The following is a 12,051-nucleotide window of genomic DNA, read 5'->3' as shown; positions in this document are numbered from 1 at the left end:
AATGTAATAAAAAGAAAAAACATTTTTGACAGCTAAAACAAGACATGATTTCTGGAAAAATAAAATGGAAAAGTACAAAAAATAAAAAGAATGTCATGGGGCTCTAGAAATAACCCATTTCCTATCGAGGGCTGGTCCTTATTCTATTTCTAGCTGCAGGGACTCAGGAATAAATGGAGCAGGACTCAGTCTGAAACATCTGAATAAGTTCCTAAAAAAGGCCTGTTTTCAAATTCCCATTTTTCATCCCACAGACAATTCTCCCACTTTGCTTATGGCTGGTGGGAATCATTACCGTTTGATCTGACAAGTTGGCCCACGGTCTCTTCTCAGCAGAATGTTAAAAGATGAAGATGAAGCCATGATGAAGATGGCTATAAACAAAAACAAGTGGTGTCACAAAAATGAAAATCCAATTCTTAGTGAAACTTATTGGGAATGCTAACCTCATGCACAGACCTGCTTCAGTGAACAAGGGTTCACATGAGGCCTTCCCAGTAAATCCTGTTAGCTCCTCCACATCACACCCTATCACATCCATTGGCAGAGATCAAGATTCAATTCTCTATTCTCGGCTCCCTCAATCGGTGAATGCAGAACTTCAGATTTTTTTTTAAAGGATCCACACATCAGTGAACCAGACAGAGAAATCCTTATGTCAAATGCTAGCTGGGGCTAATGGAAAGGGCTCTCTCTGTCTGGTACTCATGAGCTCTATTTCATTTTCTCAGCCAACCATTCAGGGCTCTAATGCAGGTATATGAAAGTGTTCAGGCTAAAGCTAGAACTTGCGGTCAGTACTGATGGCCTCAGTAGTTCCCAAAATTATCCTTTAAACTGGTCTTACACAAAAAGAGCTGGCCTCTTTGAAAAATAACACGAGAGCTTTGATCAGAGTTCTTCCCTTTATCCTTTTTAGTCAAAGCTGATGTACAAGTATTCGTTTCAAGTGCAACAAACATTAATTTCAGGAGAGACAGCTTGTAAAACAAAACAAATCAAATCAAACCTTCTCCAAACAATAGTTTTGCTATGTGGGGGACCCTATTGCTTTGTCTAGTTATAATTTCAGGAAGACTTGCCATTTCAAGGGAAGGCTAGTTCATTAACACTGGTAGCCAGCTGATGAATTGAAAGTCGAGCTAGGTGGAGAAAAGTAATGCTGTTTTGTGGAGCACTTCAATATTATGAAATTTGGTTTTATTTTGGTTTGGAACAAAACCCAAACATTTCAAAATTCTTTGTGAAAAGGAATGGAGTCCAGGCTCAATGGCAGTCTGCCTGGGGGGCTGCCATGGACCCAAGAAGCCCTGGGGTGCTGAGCTCTGGGACAGAGTGCCTGGCAGATTGCCCCAGAACAGGAGATTGGAACTGGAGCTTTCAGGCTCTTGGCTCCCTATCAGTTCACCAGGTGGGCTGATCACGAGCATGGAGCCTGAACTACCCAGGAGCTGGGCAGGCCAGTTGGCAGGAAACCTGTCAGGTTTTTAATGGAACCTTGCCTGAGTTCTTTTGGAACTTCATTGGAATCAAACTATCTCCATAAAATGTTTTGATTTTGAAGAAACAAAATCCAAAGAAAAAATGTTTTGTAGGAATTTGTTGTGACATCTGTAAATGAAAACCTATGTCAGTTTCACTAGCTTTCTTTCCTCTACTGAGTAAACCATGATCACAGTATGAATGAGCATACAGATACAGCTAGGAGACACCCACGGTCTTTGAGCCTATGCTTTTTTCATTTTAAAGAAACCTCAATTGTTTTTAAACTTTCACTTTAAATAGATTCTTTTGCTTATGTAGATTAAAGAAAAAGTTATTTCTCACAATATTGTCTTTAAAACAGTAGTGCTGTATGTGATCGTTTTAATTGCTCTGTTTGAACTTGGAATTTCAGATATTCAGTTTCATGTGTGGGTTAGGGGATTCGCTGGAAAGAGAGAGATAGTGCATGTCTCTTGTATGGGATACAACAATCAACAGGTAGGAACATTATTCATATTTATACCTCATGCAGGAATTTCTGAAAACTGAAGTTATGAGGTAAAAAATAAGCCATAACTGAAAGCTATTTATGATTAAGATATTAAACCATCGTTGTTAATTGACATTTGTTGCTTGTTCGGTGTTGTACTACTCAATAGGAAAATTTACCTGTGCTTACCCGAAACATAGCCTTGAGTTCCTCCAGGAGGGCTCTATTGCTGGTATATGAAAGTGTTCAAGCAAAAGGTCTAGATTTTGAATTATAATTTTCTCAGTATGTTCAAGAAAAAGAAGCCTTGTACAAACACTGTTCTTAAATACTTCCTTAGGACATGTACTATGATTCCAGCCACACATGGCTATAGACCAAAACCTTGGAATCTCATTCTGGTCCTGACCCCACTACACCAATTGAACCCCTGTGGCAGATGTCATTATCCTTCTTATCCATTAATGGAGCCCTACTGATAACTATTATCTCCAATCAGATAAGCTTATGCAGTTGGGAGCTTTCTCGGATGAGACCAAGTAGTGTACTTTTAATTCAGACAAATAGTTCTTACAGCTGTCGTAGCGTTAATTCCCAAAGTAAATTCAAGAAATATTCTTCCTTCTGTCAGTCATAAAGTCCAATCTGTAAGAACAGTGAAACATCTCAGGACAGAGAAGTCATGTCTCCTGTAATGAGATCTGCTAGGCTGCCATGTGACATCAGTACATACATTCACACTATTCTGCATATTGGTCATCCAATATTTAGCCAATACCATTTTTCAGTAGAAGTCTTCTCCAAACCTGTGAGGTTGAAAGATGGAGGATATATAATTTACCTTATTATAATCCTGCTTTCCCACATTGTTGTGAAAACCCTCATTTTGATAGATCTGTGTACTTAAGCATGATAAAGAGTAGGGAAATTTATCTTTGCTTACCTGAACATTTATTTTCTCTGAGTAATAAGATTGACAGCTCTAGTACAACCTGGAGAACAGAAATTAAAATTGACATTCAAAGATTCAGGTTTATTTCATTAGGGGAAATTATTGCCAGACACATTTTTGTGGTTTTTCTTCAAACTATACTTAACACAATCGGTAATTTAGGAAAGTTGAATGGAATTATCCCGGCTGTGGAAGTTATCAGCTACAGGGAACTTAATGGGCTGGGGCATTCCCCTGTTGCCAGTGATTGACATGTCTGGTTCTGCCCCCTAGGTACAAGCAGGCTGAAGTACCCATTTTAATGGATCTGCTGACTTTATTATATGAAGAAAGGGCTATTAAGAGACTAACACCTTTAATTTCTTTTGCAGGCTTGCTTTGTCTAGTAGGCTGTTGAGCTTTCCTGCAACAAGAAATTACTCTATCTGCTTGAAATATGGGACCTGATTCTCTATTGCCTTGCACCTTATTTACAGGGTGGATTGATTTAAATTAAAGCAATTTAAATCACTGATTTTAATCATGATTTAAATAATCAGTTTTAATTGTGTTTTGCATATGTACAGTTTAGTTATTTTCCTCAAGAAAGGTTGATTCTCATTTGTTGGTAACCATTAAAACATGTTGATTAGCAACAGTCAGGTAGGCGATACTGGCAGTAGAATGACTGTACCCAGTTGGGCAAGGAATGTGAGCAAAGCCAAGCAGCAACAATTAAGATGTTTGTACACCAATGCAAGAGTCTGGGTAACAAAATGGAGGAACTAGAACTACTGGGAAGTGAAACCAGATATTATAGGGATAACATAAATATGTGGAATAATAGTACAGGTATTGAAGGGTATGTGCTGTTCATGAAAGACAGAAATAAAGGCAAAGATGGTGGAGTAGCATTGTATATTAATGATGAGGTAGGCTGTAAAGAAATTAGAAGTGATGGAATGGATAAGACAGAGTCTGTTTGGGCCAAAATTACTTTGGTGAAGAAAACTACTGAGGTTCCCCTGGCCTAGGGGCTGGGGTGTGCTACAGACCTCCAGGATCCGATTTGGATATGGATGAAATAAATACTACTAGGAATTGTGTAATTATGGGTGACTTTAACTTCCCAGATATAGATTGGAGGACAAGTACTCCTAATAATAGTAGGGCCCAGCTATTCCTGGATGTGATAGCTGACAGATTTCTTCACCAAATAGCTGCTGAACCAACAAGAGGTGATGCCATTTTAGATTTGATATTGGTGAGTAGTGAGGACCTCATAGAAAAACTGACTGTAGAGGACAACCTTGGTGTGATGGGTTGAGTCACAGAGACCCCCTTGGGACTGTCACCTGATGTGCTGAGACTACCTCTGAGCCTGTTTTCTTTGCCAGCTTGGGACTTTAGAACCCTGTGTTGTTGAGCCAGACATGCTAGCCGGTTGCATCACAGACCCAGGGTCTGAAACACACCCCCAAAGCTGCAGACTAAACTGAAAACAGCTCAGCAAGTGCTCCTGTCTCCAGCACCCAGACCTCCAGCTCCCAATGGGATCCAAACCCCAAATAAATCAGTTTTACTCTATATAAAGCTTATACAGGATAAACTCATAAATTGTCCGCCCTCTATAACACTGATGGAGATATATGCACAGTTGTTTGCTCCCACAGCTATTAATCACTTACTCTGGGTCAATTAATAAACAAAAGTGATTTTATTAAGTATCAAAAGTAGGATTTAAGTGGTTCCAAGAAATAACAGACAGAATAAAGTAAGTTACCAAGCAAAATAAAACAAAACATGCAAGTCTAAGCCTAATACATTAAGAAACTGAATACAGATAAATCTCACCCTCAGAGATGTTCCAATAAGCTTCTTTCACAGACTAGACTCCTTCCTAGTCTGGGCCCAATCCTTTCCCCTGGTACAGCCCTTGTTAGTTCCAGTTCAGGTGGTAACTTGGGGATTTCTCATGACTGGCAGCCCCCTTTGTTCTGTTCCACCCCCTTTTACATCTTTGGCACAAGGTGGGAATCCTTTGTCTCTCTCTGGGCTCCCACCCCTCCTTCAAAATGGGAAAGCACCAGGTTAAAGATGGATTCCAGTTCAGGTGATATGATCACATGTCACTGTAAGACCACCTTCTTCATTACCTAGTAGCTGGAAGACACATACATAGGAAGGCTTGCAGGTAAACAAGCCCATTCACAATTCACGGATTCTGAAGCACCCTTAATGTCTTCCACTTAACATGTTTACATCAGTAATACAAGTTTATATCTTATTCTCCTAACTCCAGACACAGAAATAATACATGCAAATAGGATGAACACACTCAGTAGATCATAAGCTTTGTAATGATACTTTACAAGAGACCCTTTGCATGAAGCATATTCCAGTTACATCATATTCACACTTATAAACATATTTCCATAAAACATATGGAGTGCAAGGTCACACTTGGTTCAAGTGATCATGAGCTAATTCAGTTTAAACAAAATGGAAGGATAAACAAAAATAGATTTGCAACTAGGGTCCTTTATTTCAAAAGAGCTAACTTGAAAAAATTAAGGGAATTTGTTAGGAAAGTGAACTGGACCAAAGTTCTAAAGGATCTGAATGTGGAGTTGGCTTGGAATTACTTTAAGTCAAAGTTGCAGAAACTCTCTGAAGCTTGCATCCCAAGCAAGGGGAAAAATTCAGGGAAGGATTGCAGGCCTAGCATCTCAAACAGGTGATTAAGAGAAAGCAGAAAGCCTACAAGGAATGGAAGATGGGATGGATCATCAAGGAAGGAACTTCTTGGAAGTCAGAAAGTGTAGGATTAAAGTGAGAACTGCCAAAAGCCAAGCAGAGGTGGACCTTGCAAAGGGAATTAAAACTAATTGTAAACTAATAGTGAAAGGTTCTATAGCTGGATAAATAAAAAGAAAACAAGGAAAGAAGAAGTGGGACAGCTAAGCACTGAGGATGGTGTGGCGATTAAAGATAACCTACAGAATGGAGAAAAAATACCAAGCAAAAGGAGTAAATCAGTTTAGAGTCCCAATACAGAGTGACTTTAGGAGATTTGTTATGGTAATTCATTGAGACACCCTCAGCTAATCAGTACTGCCAGTTCCCCCGACTTGTACAACTCTCAATTTGCCATAACTGCTCGGTTGAACAGTTGCGGCTCCGATCAACAACAAAGAAACAGAAGTTACTTTATAATGGCTCTAGAACCATAATAATGGAGTCTCATAATAATAGCTTTCCTTCGGGCACTTGGCTTTTTTTCAGTGACTAAGGAAATTTCTGACAATCTCAGTCCTTTGCTAGCATGTGAGAGCCTCAGTGGCGGATTATCCACTGGGCTCATGGGCCCCGGCCAATTGGGGGCCCCTGGAAAAATGGGCACCCTGCCCCCAGGGTGGGGTGGGGGAAGTCTCTGCACCCCTAGACCCCGCTCCCCGGCAGCAGCGCCGGGCGGTAGGGGCCAGAGCCTCTGCAGGCGCGCTGGGATGCTGCCCACAGAGGCTGGGAGAAAGCCTGGCTGGGGAGGGGTAGCAGCCCACTCCCTGTCCAGGGTCAGCTTCTGGGGACAGCAGCTGAGTGAGCTGGAACCTCCTTCCCCTCCACGCTCCTGCCACTGCCGCCCCTCCCGAGCCAGGCTCTCTTCCCCCGCCAGGGCCCTGGTGCAAGGTGGGGGAGAGCTTCTCCGGTCTTGGGGCCATGGTGGGGGGGCAGAAAGGAGCAGATGGGGGCCACAGTGGGGATGTGTGGAATGGGGCGGGACAGTGGGAGGAAGAAGGGTGGGGATGCAGGGGGAAGAGGCAGAACAGCATGGGGCTGTGGGCAGGGCCATAGGTGGAAGGAGCAGAAAGCGTGCGGGGCCACAGGCAGAAGGTGTGGGGAGGGGGAGTCCCTTTTGTTCTGACCCAGAGCCCCACGAAACCTTAATCTGCCTCTGGAGAGGTTCATCCCACCCATGTCCTAATATAAATCTGCATCAGACTTTTTGAATTCTGAGTTACAGTTGTGGACCTCACTGCTAATTTAATTGCACTGGTACCTGAATTATCACTTGGAGAAGATGCAGTTAGTGGACTATGGAAATCAATACATTAATATTTATTTACAAAAACAATTGTTTTTCATCCCTCTCAAAAATATAAAAATAAATCATCAAGAAGACACAATAAGGTCAGAATCCTGCAACTGTGAAGTCTGTGAGCATCTTTACTCCAGTAAGTAGTCCTGTATCATTTAATCAACAAGGAGCCTGGTGGCAACTTAAAGGGTACGTCTACACTTACTTCCTGGTTCGGCGGCAGGCAATCGATCTTCTGGGATCGATTTATCACGTCTTGTCTAGACGCGATAAATCGATCCCGGATCGATCCCGGAAGTGCTCGCCGTCGACGCCGGTACTCCAGCTCGGCGAGAGGAGTATGCAGCATCGACGGGGGAGCCTGCCTGCCGCGTCTGGACCCGCGGTAAGTTCGGACTAAGGTACTTCAAATTCAGCTACGTTATTAACGTAGCTGAATTTGCGTACCTTAGTCCGAAGTGGGGGGTTAGTGTGGACCAGGCCAAAGACTAACAGATTTATTTGGACATAAGCTTTCGTGGGTAAAAAACCTCACTTCTTCAGATGCATCATTTAATATCATTTAATGGGACTACTCAGGAGAGTCAAGTTACCTGTATGTTTTTTCAGCGTCGAGCTCTAAATCTCTGTGTGTTGACCCTGTTGTTCTGGTAGGTCTTTTGGGAAAGAGAACCACTGCAGCTTTACTCTACCTTGCTTCCCCTTCTCTCCAAACAAACAGGCCAATGTTTCTGCAAAACTTTAACAAGAATCTTGAAGGAAATTACACTGGAAAAAATTCACAACAACATTTGAGAGGTAAGTGGCAACGCAGTAATATTCCATCCAGTGAATTGAGAATATGTATGTATAAAAAAAACACAGTAAAGCCCCAGTCCTGCAAACAGTTTGTTTCCTGTTTGTCCTCTTTTGCTTCCTAAGCTTCTTTCAGTGAGGAGCTGAAGTGTAAACTTCTACTGCCTCTCCTGTTTTGTCATCTGCAACTCCTTGCTCCCATTTCAACAACTTTCAGCTATAGCATTTACCTATTTTTGTTCATTTAACTGCTTTTTTATATATACCATTTTTAATTGTGTCAAAAGACACATAGAAATAGACAACTTGCAGACATTTCCTTCTTATCACACCAGTCAATATTTGTGTGTTAAATGTAAACACTGGGAGGGTTTCATTATATTCTTAGTCTTATGAATGCATATATCTCTGATAAAAGGACCAAAATACTAAGTTACGGTACATGGCTAAGCCAGCAAAGATCAAGTTTTTGCTGGAGAAAAGAGAAAGAGGGAATGTCACAGAGTTTTAGTCTTATATCATTCCTGTATATTGCTTTTGACCCGTCCTAACTCGGCTAATAGCTAGGCAACCTTTAAAAAGAGGATTTGAGAATATAGCTGTTGTGTAATTCTCAGAGGCAGCTCAATATATCTGGCTTTAATAGCTCAGCTAAAATGAGTTCCTGTGTTTTGGCAGTGCCTTTCATTTCTTGTATCAGACATGGGTCTCAAGAAAACAATTTCACTACTAGAGTCAAACATCCTAAGTAAAAATATGTGTATGGAACATTTTCCATAGTCGTTTCCTTTACCATTATTAGGTGGGAAGTCAGAAATAAAAATCTAACCCCTCAGCCTTGTGTATACAGCACATACAGTTTAGAATCTGTATAGCCACCTCATCCTTCAAATTTTCTACTCTGTGACTTTTGCCAAAGCCCATTGTACAAAGTGCTGGAAAAAAAAAACCTTGGATGGTTGATCTGTAAGGAGGCTAGAAAGCTGGCTAGATCATCGGGCTCAACGGGTAGTGATCAATGGCTCGATGTCCAGTTGGCAGCCGGTATCAAACAGAGTGCCTCGGGGTCGGTCCCAGGGCTGGTTTGGTTCAGCATCTTCATTAATGATCTGGATGATGGGATGGATTGCACCCTCAGCAAATTCGTGGATGAAACTAAACTGGGGGGAGAGGTAGATATGCTGCAGGGTAGGGATAGGGTCCAGAGTGACCTAGACAAATTGGAGGATTGGGCCAAAAGACATCTGATGAGGTTCAACAAGGACAAGTGCAGAGTTGTGCACTTATGACAGAAGAATCCCATCCACAGCTACAGGCTGGGGACCGACTAGCTAAATGGCAGCTCTGCAGAAAAGGACCTGGGGATTACAATGGATGAGAAGCTAGATGAGAGTTAACAGTGTGCCCTTGTTGCCAAGAAGGCTAACGGCATATTGGGCTGCACTAGTAGGAGCGTTGCCAACAGATCGAGGGAAATGATTATTCCTCTGTATTCGGCACTGGTGAGGCCACATCTGGAGTACTGTGTCCAGTTTTGGGCCCCCCACTACAGAAAGGATGTGGACTAATTGGAGAGAGTCCAGTGGAGGGCAATGAAAATGATTAGGGGGCTGGGGCACATGATTTATGAGGAGAGGCTGAGGGAACTGGGTTTATTTAGTCTGCAGAAGGGAAGAGTGAGGGGGGATTTGATAGCAGCTTTCAACTACCTGAAGGGGGCTTCCAAAGAGGATGGAGCTCGGCTGTTCTCAGTGGTGGCAGATGACAGAACAAGGACCAATGGTCTCAAGTTGAAGTGGGGGAGGTCTAGGTTGGATATTAGGAAAAACTATTTCACTAGGAGGATGGTGAAGCACTGGAATAGGATACCTAGGAAGGTGGTGGAATCTCCATCCTTAGAGGTTTTTAAGGCCAGGCTTGACAAAGCCCTGGCTGGGATGATTTAGTTGGGGTTGGTCCTGCTTTGAGAAGGGTGTTGGACTAGATGACCTCCTGAGGTCTCGTCCAACCCTAATCTTCTATGATTCTATGATCTTGAAACAAGAGTCAACTTCTCTAGTGAATGGCTGCTCTAAAATCCAGTCTGAAAATAGTTTACTGTATCTGTGGTACTGTGCAGGTACTCTGCTCTGTTTTCTGTTAAGTTACTATTAACTCTGAAAGAAAAAAAACATTGTTTCTGCACAACTAATGTGGAAGGCAGCAGAAACCCTAAGCCCTCTTCCTACCGCTGCTCCTTGCTTATCAGCATCTGAGAATCTCCCTGCTGGTGCTACGCATCCTCTCTACTTGTTTCATCCTGCTGCTTTGTATATTAATGCTTCTTTGGAATTCCCCATTGCAGTACCTATAGAAATAGGTTCTGGCTATGAGCTCTCGAACCCACCATTTGTGGAGTTTCAGGCTGTTATTTTCACAGACCCCACATTACATTTCACAGACATCACAGAAAATGTGAAATTAACTGTTTCCTGTTAAACACCTAAACTCTGGAAAAAACATAAAATGCAAACATTTTGCCTTTTTTTAAAAAAATGAAAATCGCTCATTTAGAAGGTACATGCAAGAAATCAGCTGTCAGGCTGAATGAAAAACATCATCATTCAGCTCTGGCAGCCTTCACAGAATGTTTTCCAGATTTGACAAATATTGCAGTTGTCTTTGAGTCGGTTCCCAGCGCAAGAGCTGAAAGATTCTTTTCACGTTATGCTGCAATGCTAAAGGATAAATATAGACACACAAAACCAGCGTGTTTATCTATACAGCATGCTGTAACATAAACTCAAACAACATCATCACCATTTCTATAGTTATTCTTTCCTGTTTAGATTCTTATTTAAGTTGATTTTATTGAAATTTGTTGTGTTTTTGAACACATCAGACATTAATATACCCCTTGAGTTCTGGAATGTTTCAAATTAAAGCTCCAACAAACTAAAAAGTCCCTGGACATTATTTTTATTTTGTTAGCTGGGTGGTGAACCATTTCTGTCACATAAAGCAGTGGTTGGTTGATACTAATCATTAAAGTACATTTATGAAATTTAATGTTGGCCTATGAAATTTTGCTACTTTGGTCCATGGTTGCTGTGGTTAAAAAACAAAACACTAAAAAAATAAAATAAAACCCGCCTTCTTTATTGTAGGTGAGAGAGATCAATCATTCGAGGCTGTACCAGGCACCTGGTTTCCTGTGTGGTAGCTGTAGCCCTTATGATTAAAATTGCCACAGAAGTCCTTTGGCCAGCTTTGTAAGTCACCTCTTGGTGGTACAGGGGAGGGAGCAGCCACAATTATCCTGCTATTGCTGCACATCATTCCTCCTCACGTCATGTATGTTTAACTGGGGAATCCATCTTATCTGGAATAGAGCACCTGAGGCTGTCCATAGACTGTATTTAATGCAATTAAAAGATCTGACAATATTGGATACCTTATCGCCAAGCCTAGTGAGTGTGACAGCCATCAAAGAAACTTGTCAAGAGAGTTACAAACGGTGACTGGTATATTGAAGATAGAAAATAGGGGCTAAGCGATAATACTACTAGAGCTGAAGACTTGCAGGCTGTGGGGTTGAAGGCGGGAGCTAAAAGCCTGGACCTTATTAGGTTTGGGACTACTATTGAAGCAAAACTCTAATCACCTTTGCAGGCTGAGTGTGATCCAGGCTCCTGCTTTTGTGCAACATATGTTCATGGGAAGGCAGAGACCACGCCAAAGCTAAAATTAATCCCCCAAATATGCCCAATACCTTTGCTCCCAATTGTGTATTGGTAACTTCGGGGGGTTTATTGTAATGAAATCTTTTAACCTATTTTCTTCCAGGGAGCATGTTTCCCTCAAAATTCAGCACCAAATCCATAAGGTTGTTATCCTTAGTGCAGAATTTTTGACAACTGGAGTACAAGCTACTGTGCTCTACCCTGCACAGTCTGAGTTCTGTTATGTGGTGCTCAAATAAATATTTCTGAGGGTAGCATGTTGTTTTAAGATGCAAAACTTCTATCATGGCCAGAGCAAGAGGCTGAAGAGGATCTTGGCAGAGACATATTTGATAATCTCACTAAAAAATTTTGCACCAGATCTTAGCTGGTGTAAAATCCACATAGCTCTAGTGAAGACAATAGAATTATGTCAATTTACAACTCCCAAGCATCTGTCCCTTTAGCTTTAAGATTCTCAGGCTTGGGTCGTTGGTTGGTAAACGTTGTTTTAGTAATCTACAGTTAGAGACTCATACACTGTATGTGTCTA

The sequence above is a fragment of the Emys orbicularis genome, chromosome 1, assembly GCF_028017835.1.
Source record: "Emys orbicularis isolate rEmyOrb1 chromosome 1, rEmyOrb1.hap1, whole genome shotgun sequence".
NCBI lineage: Eukaryota > Metazoa > Chordata > Testudines > Emydidae > Emys > Emys orbicularis.
This window is presented reverse-complemented; position numbering follows the sequence as displayed.